At 41.1% G+C, this 6,447-nt stretch overlaps 1 long non-coding RNA gene across 1 annotated transcript; it reads right to left on the minus strand.

The window, feature by feature from the left end:
• Positions 1-2,326: 2,326 nt before the first annotated feature.
• Positions 2,327-2,939, minus strand: LOC120962361 (uncharacterized). The gene is made up of 2 exons (XR_005753133.3): positions 2,809-2,939; positions 2,327-2,661 (listed from the first exon to the last, which is right to left on the minus strand). It is a non-coding gene; the product is annotated as an uncharacterized lncRNA (long non-coding RNA).
• Positions 2,940-6,447: the final 3,508 nt, after the last annotated feature.

A 6,447-nucleotide genomic window follows, 5' to 3' on the forward strand; every position in this document is an offset into this window, starting at 1 on the left:
CCGGATTATCCATATATAATACTGGCGACTTGTAGTCGAAACCAGGCCGGATCAATAAGCACCGGATTATAACTAATCATGTACTGACAACTTGTAGTTGAAAGCCAAGCCGGGTCAATAGACGCCGGTTTATCATAAGATATTACAAACCTCATCCAAGGAGAAAAACTTGGCAAATAAAAGCATAAAAAGAACATGTGAGGCTTTTCATGGGCTACCAGGCCCAAAATCGAGGCTTTTCATGGGCTGCCAGGCCACTGAGTTAAACCATTTTACAAAGCCTTTTAAGATGGACCTCACATAACCAATCATCGTTTTAACTTTGACAAGTTCAGGGTCTGTATAAGATTGACTTGCCAAACGTTCGGCGGGTCATACGAGGATTACCTGGACGGAGTGGCTTACTTAAAAAAGGCAGGATAACCCGGGGTTTTAGGTGAATACACCTAGCTTCCAAGCCTGGCTTGATAGCCTATTACAAGGGTGTAGACTCTTTGTTCTTTGAGAAGCAAAGAGCCCCCGAGCAATATTTTGAGCTGTGCTCAGTGGGTGCCTATGTTTGAGTTGTGCTTTTGCCACACTCTCTTTGGCCTCCAAGTGATTTCCTTGGTGGCCTTACGCCGATCAAGACGTGTAGCTATGGTTCGAATATGACCAAGTCCCCAAGTGATTTCCCTAGTGGTCGTACGCCGATCAAGAGGTGTAGCTATGGTTCGAAGACGACCAAGCCCCCAAGTGATTTTTTTATATATGGCTTTATAAGCCGGATCAATGGGTAAACAGAACTCCGCTTTATAGACAGAAGCCCCCATGTAACCACACATGATGTAAGAGAAATAACAGAGACCCCGCTTTAGCTGAGGCTCCGGTTTATTATATTGATCATAATATATACATTGTCATAACTATGTACATAAGAAGAGCCTGTGGCTCAAGTATAGTAAGGCCGAAGATGAGTGATATTCCACGGCCGGTGGGTCTCCTCCTCTGATTTACGTGAGTCTTTGTGCTCTCGAACATCGTTTTGTTTTTAAGTCTTGAAATCAGTATTGAAATATTAAGTGGATAATCGCAATACTGAATTTTAATACCAAAATTAGTGATATACAACTGAGTGTGATGATTGTCATTTTATATTTCAGTACTGAAATCAATATTGATATATTAATGTGGATAATTACAATACTAATTTTAGTACTGAAATTAGTGATACATGACCGAGTCGGGTCATCGTGGTGCTGTATTTCAGTATTGAAATCAGTACGGAAATGTTAATATGTATAATCATAATACTGAGTTTTAATACCAAATTTAGTGATATAGAACTGAGTCAGGTGTTAGTTGTGCTATTTTTGAGTACTCAAATCAATACTGAAATATTAACATAGATAATCGCAATATTGAATTTTATACCGAAATTAGTGATATAAAACTTAGTCACGTCATCCTAGTGTTGTTTTTTGTATTGAAATGAGTATTGAAAAATTAACGTGAAGAATCACAATACTGAATTTTAGTACCAAAATTAAATTAATGATATACAAGTGAGTCGGGTGATCTCGTTTTGTATTTCAGTACTGAAATTAGTAATGAAATATTAAGGTGGATAATCGCAATACTGAAATTCAGTACCGAAATGAGTGATATAGAACATAGTCGGGTCATCTTGGTGCACTAGTTCAGTATGGGAATCAGTACTGGAATATTAACGTGGATAATCAAAACACTGAATTTTAATACCGAAATTAGTGATATAAAACCGAGTCGGGTCATCGTGGTGCGGTTTTTCAATATTAAATATTAACGTGGATAATCACAATACTAAGTTTTAGTACTGAAATTAATGATATAGAACCGAGTCAGGTGTTAGTCATGCTATTTTTGAGTACTTAAATTAATACTGAAATACTAACATGGATAATCGCAATAGTAAAATTTATACCGAAATTGGTGATATAGAAGTGAGTCGGGTGATCGTCGTTTTGTTTTTCAGTACTGAAATCAGTATTGTAGTATAAAAGTGGATAATCGCAATACAGAATTTTAGTACCGAAATTAGTGCTATAGAACAAAGTCGGGTCATCTTGGTGCTGTATTTCAGTACTGAAATCAATATTGAAATATTAAGGTGGATAATCCAAATAATGAATTTTAGTACCGGAATTAATAATATACAACTCAGTCGGGCCATCATGGTGTTGTTTTTCAGTATTGAATTATTAACGTGGTCAATCTCAATGCTATATTTTAGTACTGAAATTAGTGATATAGAATTGAGTCATGCGTTCGTCGAGCTGTTTTCAGTACTGAAATCAATACAACAATATTAACATGGATAATCGTTGTACCGAATATTAGTAACAAATTTGTGATATACAGCTAAGTCTTATGATCGTCGTTTTGTTTTAGATAAGCAGTGACGGCCAGTCAAAACTAGGTACTCCCAATACATTTAGTTGGGACAAAGTCACATCATGTTTTAACCCTGTGTGGGGGATTAGAAACAAACATAACATTGGCATCCGTCGGGAACACAACTAGCAACATGACTGACACTGTGCCCGTTCCATTGGTTGCAACGCGATTTGCATACATCCAAGTTACAGTCACCCTTGTCGATTATTGGTCTGCAATTACCCGCCGTCACTTTCACGGCCACATCTGTGGAAGTAATTAACAAATAGAAAAATCAGTAGGTTGCGATGGATCAACTACATCCATGGTTATACTAATATTGAACTTGGTAAGAGAACATGCATAGACATACAACAATTAGATGAAAATAACTTCTATGAAGAATTAATGTACCTCGGGACAGAACCACGAGAGTGACAGCAAGGACTAGGAGGAACATGCAGCGAGTCCTCATGATTGGTGGAAAACTTTGCAAGTTACCGTGCTGATATGGTGAGCTTTGAATCCGATCGAAGATGTTTTGGTGTGTGCCTAACTCGGGTGGATGGCAAGGGTTTATATAGGAGGCTCATGCTTATCTTCTCTCAAAATATTAATTGTGTTATAACTGCCAAAGCAAAGATAAGGTTGGACAAATTAATGTACCAGACCTTTTTGATATAGCTTACCAGGTTTACGGCTTGGTTAATTAATGCACGGAGTCTTTTTCAGATGGCTTACCATGTTTACCGCTCCATAAATTAATCTACCAAGTCTTTTTGAGGTAGTTTATTACGTTCGTCGGGTGGTAAATTGTTGGAAGTGTGCCCTAGGGAAAATAACAATGTATTATTTTATTTTCATCTTCATAATTAATGTATATACTTTTATGCTATAACTGAAATGGTTCTTGAATGTGAGATTAAGAGGAAAACTCAGTTACGTGTGTTGAAACATACACACGAAGTAGTTCATGTTGCATGATGATCTTGTTTTCCTGATCATAGGACGTTGTTAAAGTAACAAAGATTCCATCAACATTGAGAGCATGTTGCTAGCAAAACAATGGTATTGGATAGACCTAACCCGTGATATACTATGAGATCACATAGTCACTTAGTTATCAGTAAATCATGTCAAGTGTTAACGTATACTCACGTCCTTAGATCAGGAGAATGGTGTTTACCTTCAGGCCAGAATATTATTTTGGGGTTGTCGAACATTACCCGTAAATGGGTAATCGTAACGGTAACATTTGGGTACATCAGAAAAGTATATGTAAGAACTCGATGATTCGATACTACAATTTCCTCCGACGACGATGGAGAGATTCTCTCCGGCCCTCTCAGTGTTATGGTATCCACCATTGTCTGTCCATACACAACGTGATATGATGACGGAGAAATCGAAATACGAAAAATGATACTTTCAGCCTGCAGTTGGTCTCATACACACTATAACTAAAGAATATCCCTGTCTTTCTTCATCATATATATGAGTTTTGCTTCCGTGCACCCTCCTTCAAAAATTTGCACAAATCTTAAAGTTACTTAAAAAAAGGCTATCGCCATGTCAGCTTGCAGCTCGAGGATACTGAATAGATTGATTTGGATAGAAAAGAATATTTATTATCCTTGATTGAAGGGGTATTTTCTAATCGCCATTTTTAGCCCGCATCAGAATCCGTAAACTTTTCAACGGGTGTATGGAAGCAAAGTTCCATCATATATAAAAGAAAAGAAGGGAATCTGGCGTTCATAGTGACGGCAGCATTTGGCTTCTAGCTGCAGATTAATTAACGGTGACAAAAAAGCATCAGCCTGACGGAACGACAGAACATTACATCCCTAAGTAACACAGTAAATTGTTTATCTTTTTGCAGTAATTAAGTTGTTCAACACAATAGACAAGGCACAAGGTATGGGCCGGAACAAGTGAATCCATGGCGTTTCTTGGCTTGTGGCTAGTACATTCGTGCCGTTGAGGAGGATGGAGAGTTTTTTTTTTTTGCAAAAAGGAAAAGAAAATTGAAGACCGGGAGATGTGCACGGCCTGGCACGTAGTAACACATGTGCGTACGTGTCCACTGTGCAGCTTGTACGGCATTGCACTACTATACTATACGTACAACTACAACAAACAAAACGACGATGAGATGAGAACGATCATGGAAGGTGAGCAAACTGATCCAGTCCGGACACAACAACATGGGCTTAATCAGCCTCGCAGTCGACAGTAGTAATAGTAGTAGTTAATTAACAAGAAGACGGTTTGTTTAAGCGAGCTGGTGGCCACAAGCCATGCATGCGCGCGCACCAGACATGTGTTGGGCTCGGCGGAGGCGGTTGCGGCATGCACATGCACGAGCCGGTGAGTCAGCAGCATACATGCAGCATGCAGGTGCCAGCCCCATGCATGCACAAGCTACACTGCATATATATTTTCCTTCCCGCAAAAAAAAAAAGAGAATAAAATTACGAAGAGGTCTCCAAGCTGCACCGTATGGCCTTTTGGTATATGGTACTCCCTCTGTCCCATAATATAAAAACATTTTTGACACTACTCTAGTGTTAAAAGCGTTCTTATATTATGGCACGGAGGGAGCAGTATATTCCATTCGAATCCATTCCGTTCAGGTAGGTGCTGTACCACACATAGTGCAGTACACGTACCATTTCAGTCACTCACAGTCACAGTGCTAGCCCTCCAGTACTGTACTCAGTCCCATGCAAAAAAAAAAGTACTGTACCCAGTGCAGCACACGTTGCGACCGGTGCGTCCGTACGCTCTGCGTCAGCGGATAACTGGGTCGCCTGCGCTCGTGCGCCCCCGAAGTAGACGTTGCGAGCCTGCAGGATTCAGCTAGCCGCCACCGACCGCATAGTGTGTTCTGCCGGGAGTCATAACCCACAGCCATTTGAATGAAGGTGACAAGGAGTTTATTACATGCATCACCGGTGGACGATGCAACTTTTGGCAGTGGCGATCATTAGGGCCGTTTAATTGGCGATATTCGGCAAAGGTGGCAATGCCTTTTCGGCCGCACCAGGGCTACCACGACTTTGAGTCCTGGACGGATAGCTATCCTGGGCACTGGAGACCGAGTGCCATTTTTTTTCGAGAAAATTTTCAATCTATTCTCTTATATCATAGCCGGGAAGTCGTCGTGCTAAGGCCCCGTAGGACCAGCGCACCAGAACAGCAACCGCCGCTGATGAAGAATAACGTAGATCGAAACATAGACAAACCACAACCAGATCCGAGCAAATCCACCGAGGATAGATCTGCCGGAGACACACCTCCACACGCCCACCAACGATGCTAGACGCACCACCGGAATGGGGACTAGGCGGGGAGACCTTTATTCCACCGAGTGCCATTGACACGTACGCCCGTTGGGGATTTTTTTTTTGAAACTATGATGATTTTCATAGCAAATTCGAAAACTATACGCCCTAATGCATAAAAATCGAAACTATGACCCCATCGGCCTTCTGTTGGCCGAAGAGGGACATTTCGGCCTATCGTTGGCCGAAGTGGGCTCTTCAGCCTCCCGTTGGCCGAAGAGTGCCCAGCTGGGCCGAAGATAGTATTTTCGGGTTTTCGTTGGCCGAAGAGCACTCTTCGGCTTCCCGTTGGCCGAAAAGTGTCAGGGGCACAAAACGTAATTAATATGCCCTCTAATGAAAAAGTTATCAACATGAAAAATCTTCGCCTCGCCGAAACGGTTTATTTTGATATAAAAGTTGTCTTAATCCGATATCGTATGCAACCTATAGAGCCAAAACAAGGTCAGGGGCAGAAGTTGCAGAGTTACTTTCGACAGACCGAATGGATGTGAGAAAATTTGTCACGGGACACCCGGTGCACTCCGTGAGACCGTGTGGAATACGAAAGAGTACACAAATTTGGTCACGTTCACTCAGTGAGACCGAACCAAACCACTCGGAGGCTCCGAATGAATCCGAAAAATTGCCAAAAAGAATCATCATAGTTTCAAAAAAATCCATGTTGGGCACTTGGGCTCCATGTGACAATGCCTTCCTTTTTTAT

This window comes from Aegilops tauschii, chromosome 4 (genome assembly GCF_002575655.3).
Source record: "Aegilops tauschii subsp. strangulata cultivar AL8/78 chromosome 4, Aet v6.0, whole genome shotgun sequence".
NCBI lineage: Eukaryota > Viridiplantae > Streptophyta > Magnoliopsida > Poales > Poaceae > Aegilops > Aegilops tauschii.